At 45.6% G+C, this 17,602-nt stretch overlaps 1 protein-coding gene and 1 long non-coding RNA gene across 7 annotated transcripts in view; one reads left to right on the top strand and one right to left on the bottom strand.

The window, feature by feature from the left end:
* Window positions 1-3,401, bottom strand: part of NFYC (nuclear transcription factor Y subunit gamma) — a 62,989-nt gene extending 59,588 nt beyond the window's left edge. For 4 of the 6 annotated variants that reach the window (XM_027108949.1, XM_027108945.1, XM_027108946.1 and 1 more), the window contains exon 1: window positions 3,189-3,401. The gene's annotated coding sequence lies outside the window, so the exon portion shown is untranslated. The remainder of the gene's footprint in view (window positions 1-3,188) is intronic. The other 2 variants (XM_027108947.1, XM_027108943.1) reach the window with 1 other exon arrangement.
* Window positions 3,402-3,500: 99 nt separating this feature from the next.
* LOC113621750 (uncharacterized) lies at window positions 3,501-12,763 on the top strand. Its single transcript, XR_003433297.1, has 3 exons — window positions 3,501-5,510; window positions 7,996-8,069; window positions 8,315-12,763. It is a non-coding gene; the product is annotated as an uncharacterized LOC113621750 (long non-coding RNA).
* The last annotated feature ends 4,839 nt before the right edge of the window (window positions 12,764-17,602 follow it).

Here is a 17,602-nt window from a genome sequence, read left to right on the forward strand (position 1 = left end):
CTTTTCTAGTGCCATGAATCAGTTTTGCCCAAATGGAAAATGTGTAAGCAAATGAAGTAACAATTATTTGTTATAAGGATTAAATAAGATGACAGACACAGTCTGTAAAGTACAAAGCATTAGTATGATTTCTGCTTAGAAGACAAAGCTGATGTTCACAAGGTTTTAGTATAAACTCAGATCTATTCAGACCTCCTGGGAGTTCAAGATTTCTAGGGTGGTCAGTTCCAAATTATATCAATAACAAGGCCCAGCAATTGGCCCTGGGTTAATGCAGAATGTACATGGGCTAATGTAGAATGAAAGTGTCACTGGTGCTGAAGAACAACCGCCAAGAAATGCTTGCTGAATAAAAAAGATATTTATACGTATACACTTGTTTTTACAACCTCGACCAGATTTGCTAAAAAAGAAACTAAGTTATGGATGCCGTAACGGTCTTCATATTTGATTAACTTAATGACTAAGCCAAATGAAGCTGAGATGATCAATGTACAAAATGTACAGCAAGCCCTGTTTTCCCTCATACTTTTGACTCTATCTTCCACACTGCAATGTAATTGCAAACATGAGGGAGGAGACCCTCACCTAATCATATCAAGACACAAAGGAGTTAAGACTTCCAATTCACTGGTCTCCCCTTGAAACCTGAATTATTTAAAAGTTTCCATGCAAAACTGGAATTGCAAATATTTTGTTGTAACCAGTTTTAATTTTACACATCATTGAGGATAAGCATATCCTAGGATCACCCCACAGTTTGAAGAAGGTACTAGGTTTTTAGATAGGTCCCAGTATTTGGGGACAAACATCCTAAAGAACTGGTGATGTTTGAAAAAGCTCCCCAGTGAGCTCTTTACACTATGCACTTGGTAGTTCCTCACTGCTTGGCATTAATCATTTCCATATATAGAAAGACTATGTCAGCAACATTCTGAAGCCTGGTTTTAAAGGATGCAGATTCTTAAGCTTTCTGTACATATTTTCCCCATTATCTACCTGGGTTCAGAAAAACTCCAGCAGTTTACTTTGTAAATCCCTCCCTTCACAATAGAAACCAAGGGATACAATTTAAATACCTAGTTGAAAAAATTATAATCTATATGGTTACCATTCTGTGGTTTGAACAGTACAAAAATTCTTTTTGTAATTATTCAAATAAATACAAATTCTTACTCAAATTCCCCACTCAATACACTCCTAACACCCAGAAGTCAAAGAAAGATGATCCACTGTGAAATATAAAACTATCTGGGAGTTTGACAAGTCAGGCTTATGTTGATAGTATGACATAGTAGATAAAACTACAAGCTTTGACATCAGGCAACTTGGATTTGAATCCCAGCTCAACCACTGAGTGACACTGGACAAGCTACTTAACCTCTCTGATCTTCAATTTTCTCATCTGCAACATGGGGATGATAATGCCTACCTAACAGGAAATGTGTTAAATGTGCTCCAAAATGTCAATTCCCTTCCTCTACCACTTTCCCCTTTTCTCTTGAAAATTCAGTTGCATTCACATAAAACTGAGAAATGTGAAAATCACAGGAGTTTCTTGAAAATGGTATAAAAACTGAAGTGTAACGTCTATCTAAAGCTGAAAGAACCACCTAAGACAGACAAGGAAAAACAAATTAGGAAAACACAGAGGTTTAACAAATGTGTTTCCATGATCCCCAAACCTTGGGAGGAGCAAATGTAGAACAATCCAAGTTACCACAATTCAATGGAAAAGTAAGGTACCCCCAATAAGCTGACTCTAACAACTCTCAATTAGAACAAAAGCTTTTTGAAATATGAACCACAGAGAGTTGACAAGTCCTCTAACTTAAGACAAGATGCAAGAAGCTATGCACGAGCTTATTTTTGTTCCCAGCTGCTTATTTAAAAAAAAAAAAAAAGTGTGTATGAAGGTGGGTGTATTTTTTAGTCATATATAAAAGGAAATAAATGAGCCAAGATCCAGGATCTCTGTCAAGCGCTCTTCCACTAAAGAGGAACCTAACAATATCCTTTCAAACAAATAATTGCAAAGTATCTGATATTTGCTAAAAAGAGCAGCTTTGGAAACTTGGAAACTCAGCCCTGAACTGTATCTTTCCTAGAACAGTAAAACTTCATGTAGAACATCTCAAAACTAGCAGCACGGTCCTGAGACCCGATAATCTATAACTACTCTCTTAATATAATCCCCAAATCGTAAAATTCCAAAAATGCTTCTGCTTTTTCACTCCTATAGATCTGTCACTACTTAATGCTGTGCCTCCTAGGCTCGGCATTCAGTTATTAAGACCATGCACACCTATCCCATAGAAACCCTCTCTCAGTCTGCGTCTGTTTATTTGCTCCTCACACCACTGCCCAGGTCTGGTAACTACGGACTCCAGGGCTCCACCAAAACCTCAGTGTTTCAAAACCGGGACTCCCTAGCAAAATTCCTGATCTGATCCTATTGTTCGCCGGGTATGTCTCTAGGGCCCTGATGCCCTCTCCTCCTATACCATGCCCTCAGACCTGGCACCCGTGGACATCAGGGTCATTCCCTGTGTTACACTCCAAGTCTAGCACCCCTGGATCTCGAAGATCCTCTCAACCTGAAACTCGGGTTTCAGTGTTTCCAAACCTGGCACCCTTGGCGCTTGCACGCCCCTATCCCGGGCCATGCACGTTCCATGAAGGGTACCTCTGGAATTTGGAGTGCCTCCCACTCCCGGCCATGCACAGGCTACCCACGAAGTACTGGCCAGACCATCTCCCACTCTTCCCCTTTAAGGCCTCTAGGCTCGCCCCCAACCTCCACCCCACGCCTGCGCCGTAGGGGGTCATCACCCTGCAGCCAGAGAGCCCCAGACGCGCGCATCCCTACAGCCTCCGATTCCTTCATCACCCCCTAGGCCAGAGCCAGCGCGACCAATAACGTGCCAGGTCCTCGGCCTCCCCGCCACCGACCAATCACGAGCGAGCCCCCCCGCCGTCGCCTTCCGCCAATGGGAGAAAGCCCGCGGGTCGGGCCGACAAGGCGTACGGACCCCACGAGCGCAGCGGCGGCGACAGCGGCGGGCACGGCGAGAACACAACATGGCGGCGGGCAGGCCGCACCGAGCTACAGCAGCAGCCGCGCGAGGGAAGTGAGGTCTCCGCCGAAGGCGGGAAGCGCCGCCCCTCCCCCCGCCGCCGCCGCTCACCTCTCCCCCTTCCTCCCGCGGATGCTCCCGCACACTCACACGCCTCTGCTTAGAAGTCCAAGGAAGAGCAGGAGCCGCCCCCGCGCTCCTGCGGAGTCGGGCAGTGCAGAGACCTGGGCACGGCGGAGGGGAGGGGGAAGCGTGCGTCAGGGAGAACGGAGCGCGCGCGAAGCGGGGGTACAAACAAGATGGCGGCCACGCCGTTTGCACCGTTTCCCCCCTCCCCCTCACCTTCCCCTCCCCCTTCCCCTCGGCGCTTCGACTCCCAGTGTCTTTATTGCGCAGAAGCTTAGTTGCCTGAAGTCTCGCGAGATATGAGAAGGGGCGATGACTTTGTGAGGCGGAATGAGAGGCGAGAACCTTCTGACCCCGCCCCCTTTGGGGGATTCGGGATTCGGAGGCGTTTAGTAGTGACCTGCGTGGAGCGTTCCGTGTTTGTGGATCTCTGCTTTGGTGCGCCAGCTTTTGAATTTTAGGGGAATAAAGTTTTTGTGAGTTTTTTTTTTTTTATTTGGGAGGACGCAGAGCTGGGGGCTGGAGGGCGACGTGGGAATGCCAAATTAAGTGCGCCTTTAATGATAGCTACCAGTACCGTAAAAGAAGGGATATAACACCAAAACTGTAAAATGACATACTCCAAAATAAAGAGCATCACTTCCCAATAGTGTTCACTTGTTACCTTACGTCGACATGGACATTGCTTTTCTCACTTGAATGCAGTTTAAAAGTTTTTAAAAAACAATTGGAAACTAAACTACAATGAACATTATATCTTTTTCATACTTTACTGCTTTAATCTCCACAATTACTTGGTCGAGGGCATCAGCATTATTTTTATTTCACTGGTGATAAAACTGAAGCGCAAAAAAGGTTAAATTGATCAAGGCTCCGCAGCTTAGTAAGTGTTGAAACTCAGTTTAAATAGCCCCCAAACCTGTAGATAAATGCATCAAATACGTATTGAGTAGAATTAGCTACAGGCACAAGGAGAAGTGAGACTGCTCCTGCTGGTGGTTACCTTGAATTTTACAAATGACCTTACAGCCTTTCTGAGACTTGGGTTGCAGGGGTCCTCAACAATAAAATCAATACACTATTATTATTTCCTTCCTTTGATTTTATGACCCTGGTGATAAAGTAGTTGAGAATAGTGGAATAAACCCTTGACTTGAACTCAGGGAAATCGTTTTCAACTCCAACTTTAATAAATCTCATTTCAGGCATTCAATGAATATTTGATGAATGAATGAACAAAACCTAACTAGTTATAAGACACCTGACTTCACTGAGTCTCGATTTCTTCATCTGTAAAATGATCTAATTCCTACCTCCTGGGAGTGTTGGGGAGATTGAATGAAATAGTATAAGGGCGAGTGCTTTGTAAATTGCAAAAGTGTTATAAAGAAGTTAGTGATAATGATTTTTCAGACCTGAGAAATGGCATAAAAAATTAAAAACAAACTCAAGAAATAGTATGTTGAGATAGATAAGCTTAGCTAATGGGAAAAAGCTAGCTAAGTCTTTCTACAAATGTTTATTGAGCAATTATTGCATATACTATGCTTGTGAAAGAGAAGAAAAATGTGCAGGAAGCAGCACAAATTAGTATTATTAGTTATCATTCTTGTAATTAAGTATTGACAGTATATAGGGGCTGCAGTCAGTTTCCCTCTGGGAGTGTGGAAATCAGGTTGCCCTCAGAATTAAACTAATAAAAATTTACATAGTAGAAGAAATTAGCTAATGGTGGTAGTAAACATATTTTAACAACTGGTACTTCTCAGGCACTGATCTACCAGATGTGAATTCCAGGAAGGGTCCAAGAGATATCCCTCTGTACTAGGTGTTAACCCTTCAGTTGCTAGTTTTTAAATAGTAGGTCCCAGGGGAGGGGAGTTGTCAGGAAAGTTGGAACAGCAGCTATTTACCAGCTAGTACCAAAGTATTTCAGTATTTTAGTAGTCGGTATTATAACTGGTGTCAGTCACACTAGTACATACAGGCTGAATATTAGTCCTTGCTGTAGACTGTGGTTATCAATATTCTCTGCCCTTCCTTTTCTAAAACCCTCCCCATCTGGCCTGTCCCTAGGAGGTTATACTTCTCACCCTAATGCCATCAAGCTAGGCTTTGTTTTGGTCAGTGAAATGTGAGTAGAAATAGCTTGATCCAGTTCTGAGTAGAAATGTATGGGCCATCTCATGATTCCACCATATTTTTCTTCAGCCCTGAGAGGATCATGTTCCAAATAGAGCTGCTTTTCTAGCTTTGGTCCCAGAATGAAGATGTGCAGAGCCACAGCTGACGCACAAGACATGTAACGTGAGTAAGAAATAAACCTTTGCTATAAGCCACCGAGATTGTTTTAGTTGTTTGTTACTGCAACATAACTTAGCTGGCCTAAACTGGCAAATACAGTTCTGAAATTAGCTATCTGTAGGGGTAAGCCAAGAGCTTAGCTACAAGCATGATCAAAAAATAAACCAGACTCTGATCCAGTTCATATGAAAGGGAATCTCAAGGCAGATGTGATTGTAATTTAATAAACAGAAGCCTAATCAATCTTGTCAACCAATCATTCTGTGTCCTATTTGGAGAGAGATTCTGTGAACGGACGGGCTTAATCGGCCATGACGACTCAAAACAACCCAGTCACAGAGGCAAGCATTAGCATTGTCTTTCTGAGCCCTGTCTCAGTCAGGCCAACCTGGGCATTAACATTTCCTTGTCCGTGTCATCCCTATAGTGGGTGAGAATATCTCAGGCTGCCTCAGCTGAGAAATGCTTCTTAAGATCGATGTTTTTTCCTGGTATGATTCTACGCTCACCCAGCAAATGTATTTCCTGTAGGGACAGAATTTAGCGATCTGTCACCTAGAGGATCCAAGTTCTTTTGATAATTGCATTTTTCATTGTAAATTAATCTATTGGATTCTGGTTTATGTAACTATCAGTTTTTGTGAACTTAGAGAATACGAGAGTCCCCCTGGGAGATGGTTCCATTCTGTGCTTACTATTAAAATCAGGCTTCTGAGTTTGCAAGGCTGAAGACCAGTTCTGGGATGATGGTAAATTCCTTAAAGTTTTGGAACTGTAGAGGGACCTGTCTAGACAACCAGCTGGACTACCTTAAGCTACACCCCTCTATCTCATTGTGTGCCTTCTTTGATCTCAAAGAAGAGCGGTAAGTGCTAAAGAAAGATAAGATTCACATGCTGTGGGAGTTCAAAAAGGGAGAGATTTCTTCCATGTAGTATGAAATAGTGGGAAGAGTTCAGGAAAGATTTGTGAGGATGTGACATTTAAAAAATGAGTAGAATTAGGGGAAGAGCATGCTACGTGTAGGTGACCACTAGAGCAAATATAGGAAGCAGGGAATTGATGGAGGAAATATAGAATAAGAGGATAAGGAAGAAAAATCATCTGGAAAAATACATTGTGGTCAGATTAAGGCTCTTGGGTTTTATTTTCTGGTAAGGAGAGTTAGTGGTGGAAGTTTTTTTTGTTTTACCTTTTTTTTTTTTTTTTTGCGGTACGCGGGCCTCTCCCGTTGTGGAGCACAGGCTCCGGATGCGCAGGCTCAGCGGCCATGGCTCACGGGCCCAGCCGCTCCACGGCATGTGGGATCTTCCCGGACCGGGGCACCAACCCGTGTCCCCTGCATCGGCAGGCGGACTCTCAACCACTGCACCACCAGGGAAGCCCTGTTTTACCGTTTTAATCACTTTTAAGAGTACAGTTCACAGGTACTAAGTACTTTCACATCGTTGTGCAACCATCACCACTATTTGTCTCTAGAATATTTTCATCATCCGATACTGGAACGCTGTGCCCATTAAACAATAACTCCCCATCCTCCCCTCCCCCAGCTCCTTGGAACCACTGTTCTACTTTCTCCCTTTGAATTTGACTATTCTAAGTATATCATATAAGTGGAATTATACAATTATATATTTATCCTTTTATATCTGGCATATTTCACTTAGCATAATGTGTTCAAGGTTCATCCATGTCATAGCACGTACCAAACTTTCATTTGTATTTATGGCTGAATATACTATTCCATTGTGTGTATATAGCACATTTTGCTTATACATTCATCCATCAATGGACATTTGGGTTGTTTCCATCTTTTGACTATTGTGAATAATGCTGCTATGAACATTGGTGTACAAATATCTGTTTGAGTTCCTGCTTTCAATTCTTTGGGATACATACCCCAAAGTGAAATTGCTGGATCATATGGTAATTCTATGTTTAATTTTTGAGGAGCCACTATACTGTTTTCCACAGCAGCTGTACTGTTTTACATTCCCAGTGATAGAAGTTTTTACAGAGGGGAGTGACATGGTCAAAACTGTGTTTAAAGACTATCTGGCAGAGATAACAGGATGGAATAGGGTTGCAGAATGACCAGTTAGAGACTTCCACAACATATCAGACAAGATGTAACAAAAGCCTGAGCACATATGTAGCAGTGAGAATGGAGGGAAGAAAATACAAATGCAGCGGTGATATTGCCAACGTAGGATTGGAAGGACTGGACTGTTGATCAGCTGCTGTAGGGGTGGGGATCAAGAGAAATGAAGGTGTGTAGTATGACCCCCAGGTTTCCCACATGGGAGGATGGTAATCTCCAGATGAAGACTTCTGGACTTCTCCAGAGCGCGTCGAGTGGGACATTGTAAGGTCTAGGATGGACACTTGTTGTCTTGCCTGCTCAACACCCTTGCCCTTTCCAATGGTAATGGCACTCTACTTGCAGCCCAGCTGCTGAGCTCTGAAATCCATTGCCCTTCACCCCCAGGCCTCACTTCCCACAAGCTATTCCTGGCCGATGACTGAGCACAGCAGAGAATTTTGGACAGACTTCTTCCTGGGGTAAGTGACACTCTTCTGATGGACAGGTTGGCTCAAGGACTCCTCAGTGACCTCACAACCTTTCCTTGGAGCTGCACGGCAGTCTAAGGTGCTTCCACCTAGAACTCTCGCCTTCTTTCTTCTTCACTTAGGGTCAGACCTCTCTCACTGTCAGATGGTCCTCTCCCGGTCTCTTTTAGGTCTTGCCCCCATTTTCCCTCACGGGTGTTTTCCATGATACATTTCTTGCATTTAACCCTGTCTAGGTGTCTGTCTTCTGAGGATCTGAACTGACATGAGGGGAAGGAGGATGAGATCGTAGTACCTCCTCTCCACCCCATCAGCCATAGGGGTAAGCCTATGACCCAGTCTGACCAATCATAATGATCCCCACATCTTGGCCCAGTGCCTCCTCAGAGTCTCTCTGCATCATTTGGCTCCCAGACCATCAGCTGCTTGTTCCACCTCAACCACAGACGTGGCTGACCAACTCTGAGTGAGGCCTCACAGTTCCACTTCCTGAGGCCAACTAGTTGCAAATATGGATTCTCTGGCTTCTCCTGCAATTTCCAGACCCTGAGGACACACCACCTCACAGAGCATGAGATCTGCCTTCCTAAGCAGCTGCTGAAGGGGTCAATGAAGCAACCTAGAAGTACAGGAGATTTAACTGCCCATGGGGTCAACTATGATTAATGGGGGAACAATCCACTCTCCCTTCCTTCCTCTGATGGACTGTTTCACGGTATAGTTTCTCTATACAACCCATCTATAGGCATTCTGTATGGCCAAGTGGGTAGACCTGTCCAGAGACTAGATGTGTCTCTTCACAGCTCATCGTAAAGAAGTAGCAGCAAACGTTTCCTTGCATTGCTTGCCATCTTTTCCTGCTTCCCCTGTCCCGTTATCCTCACTGCCCTAGGACTGTGCATCCCATATAAAGCTTTAGCACTTAACCCCTTTTTCAGGCTTTGTTTTCCAGGAACCCTTGCTTAGACAGATCACAGTTTCTGAACAGATGGGCACATGACCCAAACTAAGCTAAGCAAGGCCTTCCTAAAGATGTGAAATATAGGAGAGACAGGACTTTTCTTCTGTAGGTCTTGAGCCATAAAGATCTATGGGTGGCTATCATTTCTGCTTTATGGATAGAGCCTGCCTGAGCATGAAGGCATCACAGAGGAAGGCAGAGCTCAGCGAAAGAGAAGGACACAGTGCCCAGACATCCTTTGGGCTCTGAGATCCAACTCTCTCCAATATGTGTAACTGTTTTTGTCATTTCTTTACCTCCCTAAAGACCAGTTTTCCCAATCCAAATCAAAGAAAATGTGGTCATCCCTAGATCCCACGTTGCCTACATTAAAGAGATCGGTCAGGTGACTAGATTTTTGGGCTCAATTTCAAATTCCTGGGAGAGAGAGCTGTTCCTTGGATTAACTTTAGCCAGAAGTTTGCCCCTGAACCAATCAACTTCATTATGAGGTACAGGATCATGTATACACATGGCTGTAGCCACTGTAAGCCTGTGAATGAAGGTGTGGTAGCGTATAGGGATAGAAAAGTGGGAGCAGAGAGTTGGGCAGACCAACCAATGGCTGCCCACTCTCTGAGAATAAATAAGGGGGGAAAGGGTAAAGGGAAGGGGTCTGAGGACAGAACACTATCTAACCCAATGCTATCCTACACTTTATCTAAACCAACACTATCCAACAGAACTTTCTGCAATAATGGAGATGTTTTCTATCTGTGCTGTTAAATATAGCAATCACCAGCCACATGTGGTTATTTAGCACTTGACGACAGCTAATACAACTGAGCAACTGAATTTTTTTCCTCATTTTATTTTAATTTAAAATTGAATAACTATATGTAGTTAATGACTACATATTGGACAATACAGATCACACTGTTGATCTGCTTGGGAAGACAGCGTGGAATATTGGCTATTGCGTCTGCTTTGGAGTCAGCCCGACCTAGGTTCAAGTCTCAACTCTACTTCTTATAAATTGAACAGATGACCTGACCCCTCTGAGCTGTAGAGTTAAAAGACGTAAAGAACGGTAAACAACATAGGATACCAAAAAGAGAGAAAGGGGCAAAAGATTCTGCAAAGGGACAAAAAGTCAGTTGGATTTAGCAATTAGGAGACTGAGTGAATTAAGACAGAGAAGTGTTCAAAGTGTGTTGGGGTAAGAGCCAGACCAGCAATTTACCTGTCTTTTGGACATCTGTTAAGTATCTTTCCTCTGGAGGGGGATCCCAGGCACGGAGAGACAGGGAACACAAAAATTTTCTCTTAATCCTGATGGCCACATGGGGAGCTAAAAACCCAAAGGCATGTCCTGAAGGTAGGGCTCCAAGGTCAAGCCAGAAAAACAGTCATAAACAGTCAGCCATGGGGTCTGGATCCAAAGATGGGGTTGCCTAGACCAGGAAGCTAGAAGAAAAGAACACCTCATAAAATACCCTCATTACATAGCACTTACTGTGTGACTAGATTGTGAGCCCTTCAGGGTTCAGGGCCATGTTCTTCTTGGTATCCCCATCGTCTAGTAAGTTCCAGACACCATAGTAGGTGTTAAATTAACATCTGTAGAATGAATGAATGAAAGTAAGCCAGTCCACTCCCTGGTGCATGGTAGACACTCTAAAAATGTTAAGTTATCAGAAGGAGAAAACTCTGCAGTGAGAAGGTGCCAGGGTATCCTTCTTGGCTTGGAAACCCTGTTTGTAAGGTCCCCAGCATATTGCCTGGCACAGAGGGATTGCTCAACAAGTGGTCACAAGGGTAATGATTATTAGTGGGGGAGAAAGCTTTTGCATAATGATTGGGGAAAGCCTTGATAATAATAAGAGCTAACCTATGTTGATCTCATTTAATTCTTAGCCCACTCAACGAGATAGATTTTATTAGACTGATTTTATAGATGAGGAAACTTAAAGAAGAGATGTAATTTATCCAAAGTTAGCCAGTTCAGAAACCTCAGGGCTGGAGTTGAACCTGAGCTTCCATGATTCCAGAGTCTAGGCTCCAGCAGCAAAGATTTGGGAGGCAGGAGGATTGCCAAAAGAGGAGTTTAAGGAAGAAAGTTCTGGGGTCGAAATTCACTTCTGATTTCTATACATTTACACAAATCATGATGCCTTCTTCTCCCTTGAATGCCCGCTTCTTGACTTCTTGGCAAGGTCCTCACCCCTTCTACTGAGTTCATCTCTAGGCCACCCTTCTGTTTCCTGTCCCATTCAACCATATATACTCTCCTTCAACTTAAGGAAATAGGAATTGAAATGGGGTCAAGGGGAGCTTTTTATTTGTTGGTTTGTTTTAGTTTTAAGAAGGAAAACTCTAGAGCAATTTTGTAAACTAGGTATTCCAGTAGACAGGCAGAAATTGACAATGCAAAAGAGAGAAAAGATCTGCAGAAGTAAGTTTTTGGGGTCCTTGGCACAGATTGGGTAGAGTTTGACCTCTGATAGGAGCTGGGACCCTGAGACTTTTCTTCAGAGCAAAAGAAGACAGAGAATATGGATACAGAAGCAGGAAAGTTCATAAAGGTTAAGAAGCTTAAAATCAAAAGTTAAATTTTGCAGCAATTGATGATGGAATGGTCTAGGACAGTGTTTTTCAAATTGCAGGTCCTAGCTTATTAGTAGACCATAAAATCACTTAGAAGTTTGCAACCAGCTTTATTTTAAAAAAATGGAATAGAATTGAAAATTTGAACTAATTACACATAGCAAGGGTAAATACTGTGAAAACTACTGTGAAACTTCTGTTTCAGCTATATATCCAACTACATGTATACTGTAAAGTTTATTTCTTATTGAGGGTACAGTAAAACATATTTTAAAGCCACTGTTCCAGGATGAGACCATGAGAAGAGTGGCTGATTCCCAGAACTTTCTTTCTCTTCTATGATGTGTGTATATTGGCCTTGCTTTGTGACCAATAGTAGGCACCCTAAGGGACATGAGCCTGATGCAGTATGCCAGAGCTTCCTACGCAGTGGCTATAGCATGTGCATTCCATATGTGCCTAAACATTAGTCTCCTAGTCTTCGGGCTACTCTTTCCTCCTGAGAAGAAAATCCTGAGATTCACTATGATTGGACAGGCTGAGTTCATACCACCACCCTGAACCAATCATTCTGGCCAGTGAGATTGACCAGCTCACCCCTCCTCTTCCCTGATGGAGTCAGCTTCCTGGAAACACATGGATCGTAGAAAGGAAATTAGGGGCTTTTGCAAAGGGGGAGATGGAAAAATGAGGTAATCAACTAATGTTCAATACACATGGCCTTTGAGGTGCCAAAATTAGTTGTAAGTTTCAATAACATTTGTGCTGGTCATTTGCCTGTTTGCTCTGAGCTCTAATCTAGCCTTTCCATGCTCTGCTTTGTACTGAAGAGTGCCAGGCCCTGAAAGGCCCTGAAAAGTACACTTCCCAGACTCCCCTTGCTAGCTGGCTTCCTGTCGGATTCAGCCAATGGGAAGTACAGGTGGGAAATTGTTTGGCTGGAGATGGGATGGCTGGAGGAGAGGCAAAGCCATTTTCTCTCTGCATCCGCTAGAGACTGGCAGCAGCTGGTGGTTATGGGCTCAGACCTTCAGTGTTTCCAAAAGTGTCAGTGGTACTGGAGGGATAGCTCTAGGCTCCAGTGACCTATGGCAGTTCTGCCAGCAGCATCATTTCAAAAGCAATATTCCAGTAGCATCAACAGCAAGTGCACTTCTGGATCTAGTAAACACCCTTCCATTTGATCCTCCAGGTCTAGTGGTGGTAGAAGCTTCCTGCAGCTACTAATCTCTAGTCTTCCTCACCTTACCCTTTTGCTTCCTCAAGCCAACCAGTTCTCTGAAATAAATGACCTCTGAAATTCCAAGCATGTTTTCTGTTTTCTTGTCTTCGCCCTGACTGACGTGGCACTGCCCTGGCCATTAGCTGACTGCCATGATTAATTTCCCAGGTGTGCTGTTTGCAGGTGTTGAGCTGGGTGATGCCACAGAGCAGAACATTAAGCTCTCTCCTGGGGCATTGGGACAGGAGCAAGGGAGACCCTGGAGAAAGCACAGAGAAAGCCTCCCACTCCTTTTGCTTCCTCATCTTTCCCTATTAGAACTGTGTGATGGAGAACTTAACTGCCTGCCTCCCAAGATAACTTGACTCCACATTGTGACTGAAAGGGATGGGCTGTGGAATGATGGGGTGGGAATACAGCAAGGAGCACAGTTGGCAAGGGGGCCCAAAATGGACGAGCCGGGATAGGGTGCCCTTGCTGCAGAGTAGAGTTTAGGGAGGGAGGAGGGGCAGGGACTATGACCTCTGCATCCTCTTTTTCAGAGGAGCTGATGGAGGGATAGACCTGTGGTTCTCAACATTTCCTGTCTTACCGCCCCCCAAGTGCTCTGCAATCAAAACAAGAAAACTGACTCTTTTAATGACATTTATCCTGGCTGATACCGGAGGAACTGTTACTGAATCCTTATGTCTAACCTGGCTCACTTCTGTGAGCTCCTGTTGCTACCCAGGCCACTGGGGGTAGTCAAGTCTCTTGAGGGCCTGGAGAGGTAAGATTGTGGATAACTCCTGGAGTCTTCAAAGGGGCAGCCATGCCAAAAACACCACTTCTCTCAGAGACCCCTTGCCACGGCCAGTAGCGTCTTGCACGATGTTATTAAGTCAGTCCCACTTAAGTATGATCCATGATTGGAAACCTAGATCCAGTCAGCCATTAACTTGCTCTGTGATCTTGGGCAGATCAGTCAAGCTCAATCTCAACATTTCCATCTGTTTGAAAAAGAGCAGAGGGATAATTTTTCTAAATTCTTTTAAAATAAGTCATTTTAAGGGGATGGATGGGATGGGAAAAATGATAGGTGTTACCATCTACCCCTCCTTCTTGCCCATCCTCCCTGGGTTTCTGTGAGTATCAAATAAGACAGCAAGCATGAAACTGTCCTGAAAAGTACACAGCCCCACACAAAAGCAAGAGAGTGTTATTATCCACATAGTCGTTAGCTTAGAGGGATGAAGGCAGGGCACAGGCTGAGAGCCAAACAGCTGGAAGGCAAGAAACCTTAACACCAAAAAAAGGAAACTTTCTTTGTTCAAATTCTTCCTGGAGTGACACTTTCTTTGGAGCAGACCTGGCACTGGAATCCTCTGAAATGCTGACATGGGTCCAGGAAAGTGTTCAGGGGGCAGGTAGGGCATCCAACAGCCAAAAGATGCTGGAGAAACACCAGGCCTTGTTCCTCAGTTCCTCTGTGATCCAACAAAGGATGCAATGGAAGAGGGAGGTTGAGGTTCAAAGCTGGTGTGTGCTGGATCCTCCTCCAGGCTCTTTAACCAGCCACCAAGCTATCTGGGGACCCAGGATGTCATGGGCATGCTGTAACTAATACTGAACTCAGCTGCCCACGGTCTAAACACCATCCTATGTCGTGTCCAAAGAGAACATTGATCTGGGGAGGACCTTAGAGACTGTCTAGTCCAACCAAGGCCCAGGGAGGGGCAAAGACTTTCCAAGATAACAAGTAGTCAGGCTCGTGGGGCTGCAAGGAACAGAAACCAACTCCTGCAACTCCCATGTAAGGACTGACATTGAAACACCAGCAGGAACGAGGCAGCTCTAGGACTCGCTGCTCTGTCCATGCTCCCTCTGCTCACACTCTCCCCGTCTCTGCACTGCACGCCTCCTCCCTCCACCTTCTCCCACCCTCCTCCTCCCTCCCTCCCTCCCCCTCCCTCCCTCCTCCTCCTCCCTCCCTCCCTCCCTCCCTCTTTCCCTCCTCCTCCTCCTCCCTTCCTCCTCCTCCTCCCTCCCTCCTCCCTCCCTCCCTCTTTCCCTCCTCCTCCTCCCTCCCTCCTCCTCCTCCCTCCCTCCCTCTTTCCCTCCTCCTCCTCCTCCCTCCCTCCTCCTCCTCCCTCCCTCCCTCTTTTCCTCCTCCTCCTCCCTCCCTCCCTCTTTTCCTCCTCCTCCTCCTCCCTCCCTCCCTCCCTCCCTCCTCTTCCTCCCTCTCTCCCTCCCTCCTCCTCCCTCCTTCCTCCCTCCCTCCCTTCTCCTCCTCCCTCCTCCTCCTCCTCCTCCTCCTCCTCCTCCCTCCCTCCCTCCCTCCCCCCTCCCTCCCCCCTGCCAGGCTGCTGCTCACTCCTGGTGCCTGCTCCTTCTTATCTCCACTTGCTGGCATGTGGCTTCAATGGCTCAGGCGCACTTGTCCCTGACCTCCCTACCTCACCTCCCTCTGCCGCCTGACAATTTCTTTCTGTTCCTTGGTTCAAGAGAGCCTCTAATTGCCCTGTCTCAGATTGTTGTGCTGGGCCATTAGTTAAAGGTCACCAGCTAATATATGAGACGGCAACCCTTGGCTCTGTGCTGGCCCCCATCTGCTACGTCTAGAAGCTGGAGGGGCCAAGTAGTCTAAAGCACGGCCCCAACTGTGTTTGTGGTCTGGGGAGCTTTTCTTCAAAGTGGATTTGAGTCTGGCAGGCATGGTGCCGTCCCTGGGACCACGTGACTGGAGCCCAAAGCTCCAGATTTCCTGCCCAGAACTTTCCTCAGAGGATTTGTCATTTCTTTCCTTGAGTTATGTAGCAGACAAGCCTGTTAAATGTCATCCGTGAAGGTCTTCTTCCTTCTCCTTCCTCTCCTTCTCCTCCCTGCCCCAAGGAACTTATGATATAGTGAAGACAGAGTCAGGAAAATAACTAGATTACATCTTTAAGTGTATGAGTGCTTTAGAAGTATAAACAAAGTCCTAATAGCTACCACTTACTCAGTACCCTGTACCAATCACTGCTGATCACTTTACATACAGTTTTCTCATTTAATCTTTACAGCTCCCCTGTGGAGTTGGCACCACGTTTGACACATGTGAAAACAGGCTCAGAGAGCAGCTCACAGATAATAAACAGCACAGCAGGGCTCTGATGCCAAAGCCTGCTCTGGCAAGCACTGTGCTGTGCAGCCTTCACCATACTGTTTGAGCACAGAGGACCACCTTGGCCTAGGGAGGAGGCAGGGATGCCTGGGGAGAGCAGCAGCCATCCAGGAGGAGGTGATAGCCGAGCCTTGGAGCGTATAGGGGTGGGTGGAGGGTCACTGTCAACAGAGGGAGCCACATGTGTGAACAGTACCAGTGTGAGCAGGGTGCAGGGCCAGGAGCTGTGCCCCTGAGAGTGAGTGCCTCCCTAAATTTGTGCCCTAGGTGTCTCTCTTGCCCCACCCTCATCCAAGCCCTGACAGGAAGGGTAGAGTTGAGGCAGGAAGAGTTTTGAGGAGAAGGAACCAGGAGAGGACGGCAAATTCAACACAGCCTAAGAGATGCAAGTACTATTGTCTGGTTCCCAGCACCTGCAATAGACTCTCAGGGCACATGACTAGAGTCCAAAGTGGAAAATCCAAGAGGAATGAGAATCTTTAAAATAACCACATGAACAATCCTCTCTGCCCAGATTCCCTACACAGCTTTCTTCTGCTGACCGTCTGCTCTTGTCTTGGATGTCACGTCCTCCAGGACGCATCCCTAGGTCTCCCACGCTTGCCTTAGGGCACTTGGGTTCCTATTCTGGTATTGTCCTTTGCCTGCCAGACTGTGGAGTCCCTGAAGACAGGGGTTGGATCTTCTGACCCTTCCATCTACAGCAGAGCATTTGGCTCATAGTAGCTGCTCAGTAAAAGAAAGTCAGATGAAAGAATAACAGACAGCCTCCAAGGAGCAGGTGTCAAGTTTGTCAGGCCACGTGGATTTTTCCTCTTTGTCTCTGGGGTCCTACCAACCTCAACACTTGGAATCCTATACATGTTCTTCTACCAGGAGAAACCTTAAAAATCATCTAGCTATCTCCTTCCTCCTACCTTTTCCAGACGGGTTGATTGTTGTCCCATTTTCATGTATTTGCCAACAATTTCTTTCTTTTTTTTAAAATAAATTTACTTATTTATTTTAATTTATTTTTGGCTGAGTTGGGTCTTTGTTGCTGCACGCGTGCTTTCTCTGTTTGCAGCGAGCGGGGGCTCCTCTTCGTTGCAGCGTGCGGCCTTCTCATTGCGGTGGCTTCTCTTGTTGCGGAGCACAGCCTCAAGGCGTGCGGGCTCAGTAGTTGCGGCACGCGGGCTCTAGAGCGCAGGCTCAGTAGTTGTGGCACACGGGCTTAGTTGCTCCGCGGCATGTGGGATCTTCCCAGACCAGGGCTTGAACCTGTGTTCCCTGCATTGGCAGGCGGATTTCTAACCACTGCACCGCCAGGGAAGTCCTGACAATTTTTTTTTTTTTCCTGACAATTTTAATCTTGTGTCTCCAGCCACAATTTCTCCTCTGAACTCCAGACCTAATCAGCTCCTTCTGCAGCCCCTCATCCGGATGCCCCACCGTACCTGAATCTGAACATGTCCAGCATCTCCCCTACCTGGTCCTCCTCTGGGCTCCCCTGATCTGGTGAAGAACATCACCCATGCTTCCTGCTATGGGGATTAACTGAGTTACTATGTATAAAGTCCTTAGAACAGGTCCTAGGACATAATACATTTTCCATAAGTGTTAATTATAATAAC

The sequence above is a fragment of the Aethalodelphis obliquidens genome, unplaced genomic scaffold (genome assembly GCF_003676395.1).
Source record: "Aethalodelphis obliquidens isolate GAN/ISIS:26980383/991018 unplaced genomic scaffold, ASM367639v1 scaffold9, whole genome shotgun sequence".
Classification (NCBI taxonomy): Eukaryota; Metazoa; Chordata; class Mammalia; order Artiodactyla; family Delphinidae; genus Aethalodelphis; species Aethalodelphis obliquidens.